Genomic DNA, 10,504 nt, shown 5'->3' on the forward strand with positions numbered 1-10,504 from the left:
ACTGGGAACACAAAAACTGCAATGTTTTGCAGCAGGATGGTCCCCTCAAAACACATTCGCAAGGTTTTACAACCTTGACGTAACGTCTCTTTCTTCACAAGTCCTCTCTGTTTAGAGCACTTCCTATTTATTGGCCAAGTAATCTGTATATATACTTATGCCCTTCCCTTTAAGTACAGGCTCCCCATCATTTTTACAACCACCTGCCTTCAGGCCATTATAATTCACCATAAAGTCACAAGCAGTTTCATTATAAATAAACTCCCTTCGCGACTAAGGAGTTAATTATTAAATGACTATAGTTCATATATTCATTATGAGTGCTCTCCTCCTGGCCAACACGAGGATCACTCACTGCAGCATACTCATGGCAAACATCTTTGCGCAAGACCGCGCCGCCATGTTTCCTCTCTGGGAAGTTATGTTGTGTAGTGCGGAGTGATAGGATTCTGCATATGCATCCATATGCATTGCTACGCAATGTCAACTGAACTGAGTCGTAAGGGAACATCTCGGATACATATGTAACCTCTGTTCCCTGAGACAAAGGGAATGAGACATTGCGAATTCTAGCCACATTACAAGACTCAGAGTTCTTGAGACACGAGCGATGCCCTTCTTGTTGGAAATGGTTTCTGTGCACCTGTTTTTATAGCGGACAGTTTCATGCCAAAACAAGCGGGGCTCAAACACCATAGCCAATATTAGACTATTGCCATTATTGTAGATAGGTTTCAACTAGGTCATGTAAGAAGGCACTCCCCATATGCATTGCTACGCAATGTCTTCTTCCCTTCGTCTCAGGGAACCAAGGTTACGTACATAATCAGCAACGTTTTGTAGACAAAATAAAAGTGTGCCTGTATGATTTTTTTACATTATTTGTATTAATTTAATGGATGGTTTGGAGCAGATTTTGAAGGGAAAGCAGCCAACAAGTGTCGAGCACTCATGGGAAGTTCTTCAGTACTGTTTAAAAAGCATCTCTGGTTGCACCTTTGGTTGAGGGAATGTTGGCAAAAAATGGCTATTTTGGAGAAGCTAAATTAGTTTTGTTTTATTTTTGTCACAATTTCAATATGTTTTTCCATTTCTTATTATATAATTTTGATGACAACACTTTTGTTGGAAAATATGAAAAATATAAATAAAGTGTGTCCAAACTTTGAAAAGTTTATATATTTACATATAGTGCATGACTACTCTGAATATATAGCACTTGGTATTACTCATTAAGATAGATTAAAAATATAAAGATGACAATTGAATAGGCCTATGTTTTCATACTTCTTTGACCTGACAAATGTGCTCTAAAAAAGGGGTGGAGGGGAACAAGGGGTTAGCAGCTCTCTGCAGGACAATATGCAGTTTGTGACCCAGTTATGTGGGGATTCATGAGAACATCCTAAAGACACCAAAAAGCTGTTATGATTTCTGCACAAAATACCTGGAATGGGCAGTAAAATGGGCAAAACTACTTGGTGACTAAGAATGTGAAGGTTTAAATGTGTATTTATTACATTTATTTAAATCATATGAGTTTCAGTGAGTGTTTTGTCTGAAACCAAGCATGTTTATAGCATCTATGCCTGGTTTCTTGGCATGGAGTTTTCTAATTTTCATGGCATTAAGATATTAAATTAATGATAAATAATTTTGCTTTTCATTTCGCTTAGAGATGTCAAATCATAAAAGCATCATAACAGTTTGCATTTATTACCTTATTACCTATCTCAAAGCAATTTCATTTACACATTCACACACTGAAAAAAGCTAGAATTGCCACAATAGCTGTACTGTATGTGAATGAGTATGCATCCAGACATTCTGGGAAATATTTTCTGTGCACAGGTTACATCGTAGATCACACAAAGTTTTGATGTGGAGTGTAATACAAGTAATAACAGAAAACTTGGTGCAAAACCTTAAAAGAGAAGGTTTCTGCTGCTCTCACTGATGGATACCTCTTGATTTATTTTCATAAACAGCAAAGTATATAAACTGTCTTTTACTGCAGTCCATGTGCATGATAACTGGTTCTCTAGAGTTTAAGTATGATTACTCAAATACTTTGTGTATCAAAAACTTAAATGAATAGAGTTAACCTAACTTAAATTTGATCTGTTCAAATTATTCAAGTGAACTTTGCATACTGCATAACAGTATGGTAAGAGACCTGTGTGCTTCCTTGTTACATGCCCCTACAGACACATAAACTCTCTATCTGTCTTTCAACAAGTAGCACAGAGAGAAACCAATGAAATCTAGTCCCTGTACTTCAACTGGTGAATGTAGTAAAGGCTTTGATTTGAGATATTAAAGAAAGTAACAGGGCTGTTCTCATCTGTCTAGTTACTTAAAAGCTTAAAACTTTAAGTGTGGTAGTCTGTTTGAAGTCTGTGGTCATAGATTGTAAGCCTTGAGTCCTTAAACTAGCCATCATCAACCTTTAAGGGGTCAAACAAAACATTCAGACACTCAAAATAGGTATTGCTTTGCATTGGACAGCAAGCAGACAGTCATGCCCCACACTCACACCATTGGTTGAGCCAATGTTGCTTGGGTTGGTCAGGACACTAAAGCAAACAGAGCATATGTTTTGATAGTGCCCCACAAATCCACTACACTTTATGAAGGAACACACCTAAAAATGGCTTATTTATAGTTGACGCATATTACAGGTATAATTCACCAAAAAATGAGATTCATATCCTACTAATGCAGTATCAAACTAGACTAGTATCAAATATGCCAGGTACTGAATCCTTGATGTATAATTATACATCAATAAGACATTGCATTTTTATTTCCTACTGTTTATCATAAACCTTTTGGCAACCATTGTATATATTAAAAGTATCCCATAAAAAACTCAACCTACAAATCTATTATTTTAACTCTAGTCTCAAAGTTAAAAAAAAAAGCTTGACTTGGCGAAAAAAACGTGAACCTGGCAACAATGTGTCTTATTTGTGCACAGCAATCTGCGCAATTGTTGATTTTAATTAGACAACGGTTTTTAATCGCTAATTGTCAGTATTGAATGAAATCTATCTTATGGAACAGCCTTTGTGTAGTCGTACCTATAATGCAGTCTAGGTAGGCAGCTCACTAGGTTTTGAACACAGCTAACATGAACAGTCAAAACCGTTCTGTAATATAGAACTACAAGCAAGCATGCTACCTTGAACCTTGGAATGATGTTCTGTTATAATGTATTTTAACCACTTTGTTGTAACGCTTATGCCAGAAATCGAAGGGCTTTAGGGGCTTTGCAGATGACTAAGAAGTACACTCAGTGACAAGGCTATTTTAACCATCAAAGTCTTGAATTATATACTTTCATCTTATGGAGACACCGGCAAGTCTAAATAGATATAATAGGTCCAGTCTAGCCTCCCAAAACTTATGTAATCACATACCTATATGGCTCTCCTCAGCTGTGGCTATACTACTGTGTGTTTGCTAAAGCTCTGGATGTACAGTAGTAAAATCTCATTCAGAAAGGCTGGTTAAGAACCATGACAGAGCAAAGGGCACTAGTACACCTGAGGATATAACTAAATGCACTTACAGAACAAAAACCACCTCCTTTGCTTGGTTTCCATTCCTAATTTATATTGCAGAGTAAAGGGTTTAAGGAATGTTGCCATTAAAACTCAATTTACTGTAGTTGCTGGCTCCTACACCCAACCATATAAATAGGACATCTTTCTTCCATAAAAATATGTTTAAAATATTAAAACTGATAACAAGTCAAAAAAGGTAGGTGTATCAAAAGAAATGTGAGAATGTCCCCACTCCAGAGCAACGGCATTTCGGTTTGCAGGACGAGATGTGTAGCACCAGCTAAAGGGTTCGAGAGAACTGTAAAGGATGTTTGCATCTACACAGAGAATAATTTAAAATCACAGACACAATGACTGGCAGAGCCAGCCATGATAAATGTCTTCCTCTCTGGTGTATTTGTTTTATGATTGCTCAGTCCATTGGTCAGTAAACTGATTAAATAATAAGCTGCTTGATCTGCGATGCCAATATGTTTAACTGACCTCTTACACCACACTGATAAATATGCAGCTGCAAACAGATTTTAAAAACACCATGAAATTGCTTAACGAGTGCCGTTTTTTTTTCCTGTGTTGATGTTTAGTATTTCCTATTAACAGGAAGTTTGGACATGACATATACCGAAAAAATTTACAGATTCCCATTCAGTCATTATTATAATCTTACAGAAATTACTTAAAAAGCAATATACACTAATATTTCAGTTGTAATGTATACAACCTCGGCCTAACCATTAGCTCCACTCTTCTCCACAATTGTAAACTCAAAACAAATTCAACATGACAGAAACTCCTCTAAATCACAACATAACATTAAACACTAACTTGTTTCATTTTGTGTAGAAATACATAATAATAACATCATTTTAAGGTTTACTCTCCCAATCCAGTAAAGCATGCTGGGAACTGGAAATCTCTTGCTCGATTTCAACAATACATTGATGCAACTGATGCAGTTGATGCAAAACCTATTGTTGACATAGTCCCAACACAACTGTATTAAGTGAACATAAATGGATTGTACACAATGAAATTAAGTTTACTCCAAATGTTACATTCCTTCCTAAATTCACAGTATGCCCACCTCTTCAGACACTACTACACCACTGGCGGAGCGTAGCCATCATGGAGTCCTCACCGCTGTCTGAAGTAATCAAGACCCTCGCCAGCATCCACCAAGCCCAACTTCAGTCTCTGCTTGAGCTAACAGGAGCAGCAGTTACAGGTGCTCTTCCAGGCTCAAGTGGAGGACAGGCAGGTGCTCCGGAGCTTGGTACACCAGGAGGGGTCCTCAAGATAACCCAAATTTTGTAGTTTGATACCACTTCAAACTTACAGGCCAATGAGAACTCACGCTTCCATGCCATGATGGTGGCAGCTGAAGATACACTTAGTCACCCATAAGAACTAAGCAGACACAGAACAAATGGATGCAGGTAGTTGGCGGGCTGCGAGGTGGGCTTCCCCGTACAACAGCGGCATGAGGCAGGCCAACCACTAAGGGCTGGGCCAGTTCCATGCTCCACCTGTCAGCTCAAAAAGCTCAAGGAACACTTCCGGGTCGTCTTGAGGTCTCATCTTTGTCAGCGTGACATGTGGTACGGCCGTAGGTGGGTTCGGGGTCGCTGCTGAAGATCCCTCCTAGTGTAACAAGCGCCTTGAGCCTGGAAGAGCACCTGGAGTTCTTAGCTCTCTTGCAAAGGAGAAAGCGGGAGCCGGATAAACAATTTATCTCTACACACTTTTCAGTATTTACATCACTGTTTGCAATTCAGCACAACATGCGCATGCACACACAGCTTTGTGAGTCTCTCTCTCTCTCCTCCGGTGGACTGGACTGCTCTTTTATATCCCTCTCAGCTCTCAAAAACTCTGCACTCTCTGCAAACACAAACAGCTGTTAGTGATAATTTAACACAGGTGTCAATCCTTACTGTTCTTCCTCTCACGGCCTCGCTCTCCAAAGACATTGCTCATCCACACCCCATCACCACATGTATGTTTAAAAATGATTAATTAATATTCTAATACACATTGCCATGAACAAAAATCTGATGTTGCTTATATAATTTCTTAATTTTGTTTTATATATACTTTTTTTTAATTTACTTACATATGTAATATTTTTTCTAATAACATTTTAGATCATTTGATATGTTGAAAACTCTGCGTACACTTAAATCAAATATTGTGGCTTTTCTATTTATTCTCTGAGACAGTTTGTAATGTGTGGAGGAAGGCTTAAACTCTGCTGTGTGCAAACAGATATACACAAAATGCCACCCATCTGTGTGAAATACATGCCAGAAGATAGAAGCAAAAAAGAAGTCTCACATTGTTCCCTGGAATAATTCTTAAATAGGAAATGGTATTTTTCCCAGATTGTGATATACTGTAGATGTGACGAAGCAGGCGGAGAATGAGGATCTAGACGCAGCAGTTTATTCAAAAACATAAAGGAAAAACTCAGAAACAAGCAAAACAAGGGAGACCTGGCACAGAGCATCAAAAACATGCAAGAACTAACACAGGAGACAGAGAAACCAAGGACTTAAATACAGAAAGGAACAAACAAGGGAATAAGGAACACCTGGGTGAAATAATCAGGGAATGAGACCTAATCAGGGGAAAACCAATCATAAAATGAAACTACAAAGGACTACAAAAACCAAACAGGAAACAGGAACTAAACTAAACTTCAAAATAAAAGCACAAAACAAAAGACAACAGAGAACATGACAGTAGATGCCAAAGTGTAGACTATGCATATATTTAATTGATATACAGCCTGTATATACAGTAAAAATTTGTCTTAAAATGGTTATTTAAATCTTCAGCTTTAGTTATTTAAATCTTCAGCTTCAGCTTTTTAGCAATAGGAAATATAAATTTTAGACTTCCAAAAATTCCTTTTGTAAATAGACTAGAAAAGAATAGAATAAGAAGAGGGATGTCATTGCCACAGAGCCCCCAACTGAACATCGTGTCTGTCTGAGATTACATAAAGAGACAGAAGCAACTGAGAATTCTCCAAAGAGGTTGTTACATCCTATACTTCAACAACCAAGAAAAACTGTGTCCATGTGTACCTAGAAGAATTGGTGCTGTTTTGAAGGCAAAGGTGGTCACACAACACAAATATTGATATAGTTTTGTTTTTTTATATTTACTGGACATTGTTTGACATTAATTGATAAATGAAAACTATTTATGACATTATTTTTGAAGACATCCTCACTATGCAACATTTTTCACAAGTGAAAATTCTTATGGCAAGAAGACTGGGTCAGAGCATCTCTGAAACGGCAAGGCTTGTTGGGTGCTCCCAGTCAGCAGTGGTGATTACCTACAGACAGTGGTCCGAGGAAGGACAAACCACAGTCCGGCGACAGGGTGTTGGGCGACCAAGGCTCATTGATGCGCAAGAGCAACAAAGGCTATCCCGTCTGGTCCGAGCCGACAGAAGGTCTACTGTGGCACAAGTCAAAGAAGATTTTAATGATGGTTAAGGAGGAATGAGTCATTACACACAGTGCATCACACCCTGCTGCGTATGAGGCTGCGTTGCCAAAGACTGGTCAGAGTGCCCATGATGATCCTTGTCCACCATGGAAAGCACTTACAATGGGCATGCGAGCGTTGGAACTGGACCTTGGAGCAGTGGAAGAAGGTTGCCTGATCCGGTGAGTCACGTCACGTGGGCGGCCGCTTACGTGCAAGCTATTTACTTGGGAAAGTGTTGGCACCAGGATGCACTGTGGAAAGACAACAAGCTGGTGGAGGGAGTGTGATGCTCTGGGCAATGTTCTGCTGGGAAACCCTTGGTCCAGCTATTCATGTGGACATCAATTTGACATGTGCCACCTACCTAAACATCATTGCAGACCAGGTACACCCCTTCATGGCAATGGTGTTCCCTGATGGCAGAGGCCTCTTTCAGTAGGATAATGCACCCTGCCACACTGCACACATTGTTCAGGAATGGTTAAAGGAACATGATGAAGAGTTCAAGGTGTTGCCCTGACCTCCAATTTCCCCAGATCTCAATCCGATTGAGCATCTGTAGGATGTGCTGAAACAATAAATCCAATCCATGGGTTCTCCACCTCACAATTTACAGGACTTGAAGGATCTGCTGCTAATGTCTCTGTGCCAGATACCACAGGACACCTTCAGTAGTCTTGTAGAGTGCAGGCATCAGCGGGTCGGTACGGTTTTTGCAGTCCGTGGAGGACCAACAGCATATGAGGCAGGTTGTCATAATGTTTTGTCTCATCTGTGTATACTGCACATACTGTATAAATTTAAATTTGATGTCTAGATTACATCTGGTACTGATTACCATTTACATGACTAAACTTGCAATCAGTAATGTAAAATCTTGGATTTTTTTTTTTTTTTAGATAATCTAATCTGAATACTTCTGGATTACCTCTGACCTAACTCTTTTTATTTGATGTCAACTGCATTTGAGTTGGATAATCTATACCATTTGGACATAATATTGCTTAAATGCATTTAAAAAAATTACTTAATGAATCAAAATGTGAAAATGTATTTGATTTGTGTGTTTTACACTCTATTTGACTGTTTCTGAGTGAAAAAAGGGCACTTAATAGGGCCATGAAACTCAAAAACACATTTTAACTGGAACTTATGTTTTGTTAGAGATGGCAGAAAAGGATGGTGTGAATTATTCTTGTTTAGAATTGGATTTTATTTTTTTATTTTTTTGTCTTCCAGGTTTAAATATTTTTTTTTTCTGTCCAGAAGCTTTGGACAATGTCACTGGATATAATTCTGATCAACTAATTTGATCTGGATTTAAATTAGGTTTAGAGAGGTATCTAGAGAATATAAACACTTGCCAAGAGGTCCCAGTAGATAAGTTAAATGCATGTGGAAAAAATACAGAAAACAAGCTGCCTTTAGAGTCAGCAGCGCCTCCCTGAGGTTGTCTTAAAATACTTCACACGACAGCTCGTATCGCCGGAAGTCGCTGTGCTCGCATTGAAAATGAATGGTATTGAGTCGCTGTCGCGCGCGATGTCGCTGGCAGTGTGTACGTACCTTAAGGCTTCACTTCCACAATGAAGTTACAAAGTCCACTAAGATTAGTGAATTATTAATAATGATTAAGTTAAAAGATTATTCCATTACTTGAATAGAGTTTCTGGGATATAAACACTAGTGATATCCATGACCAGAAACACTTTGAGCATTGTGTAAAGGAACAATCCATATTCTTATAAAATATTTTCAATAACTATTATTTAAATCTAGTATACATTACTTTATTAAAAATCTTAAAATGTATCTTCAATACTTTTATTATTATTTGTATTATTAATATTGTTGTTATGGTTACAGTGTATATATATTATATACATTAAAATACTTTCATTTAATTTGCATTTAATAAAACATTTTAACAAACATAATTGAATGTACTGTAAATATTAATAATTTACTTATTTTTACTATTCTTACTAGTTTGAATTAAGTTACCGTTACTCTCTAAACTCTAAAGTTGTCATAAATACAAACATTTAATTTGTCCTAATTAAACAGTACTTGAAAGATCACATTTTGAAATCATAATTCAAATATGTAAGTTCTTTAAACTTTGGTACTTTTTAAAGTACTACTAACTCAAAATGATCAAGTACAAAATTGAAGCTTTGTGGAATACCCATAAAACTTGAATTGAATAAACTGAATAAATTATGTATATTTGGTCAAAACAAAAGAACTCATGTAGAAAAATAATAATTGTTATTTAAAAATATATATAGTTTTAATTCTTATGACTATTGTTGTTGTTGTTGTTTTTAGCTGGTTGATATTTGTGATTTGCTTCTGGTGAACTTTGGTAAATTAAGTATGAAGTGACATCATAAAGCTTTAACAAATGTAAAAAAAAAAAAAGATCCAGATACTTCTGACTGGAAATTCACCAGACTTTGACCAAATGACCTGCAAGAGAAAAAACAAATCTGTACAAATGCAAGAGACTGTTTGCAGTCCTGGTGTGACCTCATGGTGTGACATATCCTGAATCCAGGAAGACAGCATTGGTTCTGCCACAAGCAGAGGTGAAGATCACAGGGAAGGACACATCATCACAACTTTGGAAAAGCATTACAATTGTCCAGATTACAATCATATTGTAAAGATCATTTCTTGTTTATTGCCCTCCCCCCGTTAAAATAAATATGTACCTATAGCCACACACATTATGATCAATATTGAAATGTTTTATTACTTCTCTGCATGACAGACATAGAGAACTGAGTATGAATATTATTTTGTTTCAAACACTTTATTTAACTTTTTGTAAATGCAGTTGTGGTTTTTGATGTCATGGCTTTCCATGTGTAAGAGCAGGAAAAACTCAGCAGACTCCCCCTGCTGGAGAGCAAAATAATAACTATATATATATATATATATATATATATATATATATATATATATATATATATATATATATATATATATATATATATATATACATATTGTAATGCAAGTTTTCCAATCAAAATATATCAACTGATTTTTTATTCTAAAGGGCTTTACTGGACAGTGAAACTTGTGTTTACAATTGGAAATGTTACATTTTAAGCGGGAAATCTAATACATCTATATATCAAAGACCAACTGGGGCCTATATTGTTATTTATAAATAATACCTATTTTAATATTTTTCGTTACACTAATAATGTTAGCTTTAGAGTTTCATTGTTTGTATTTGTTCAAAGTGAGCTATTTTTTATATATAAGAACAGCACTTTGTTCTTCTCACGCATGCTCTGTACTGTACATATAGATTTTTTTATTTCATGAAATGCTGATTTCAAGTCCCCATATTGTAACTGAGCTTTATTAAATTATCACTGTTACTCTTTGGATTCAATTTAAGAGCCTGCATGTTTCCA

This window comes from Xyrauchen texanus, chromosome 34, assembly GCF_025860055.1.
Source record: "Xyrauchen texanus isolate HMW12.3.18 chromosome 34, RBS_HiC_50CHRs, whole genome shotgun sequence".
In the NCBI taxonomy this organism is placed as follows: Eukaryota; Metazoa; Chordata; class Actinopteri; order Cypriniformes; family Catostomidae; genus Xyrauchen; species Xyrauchen texanus.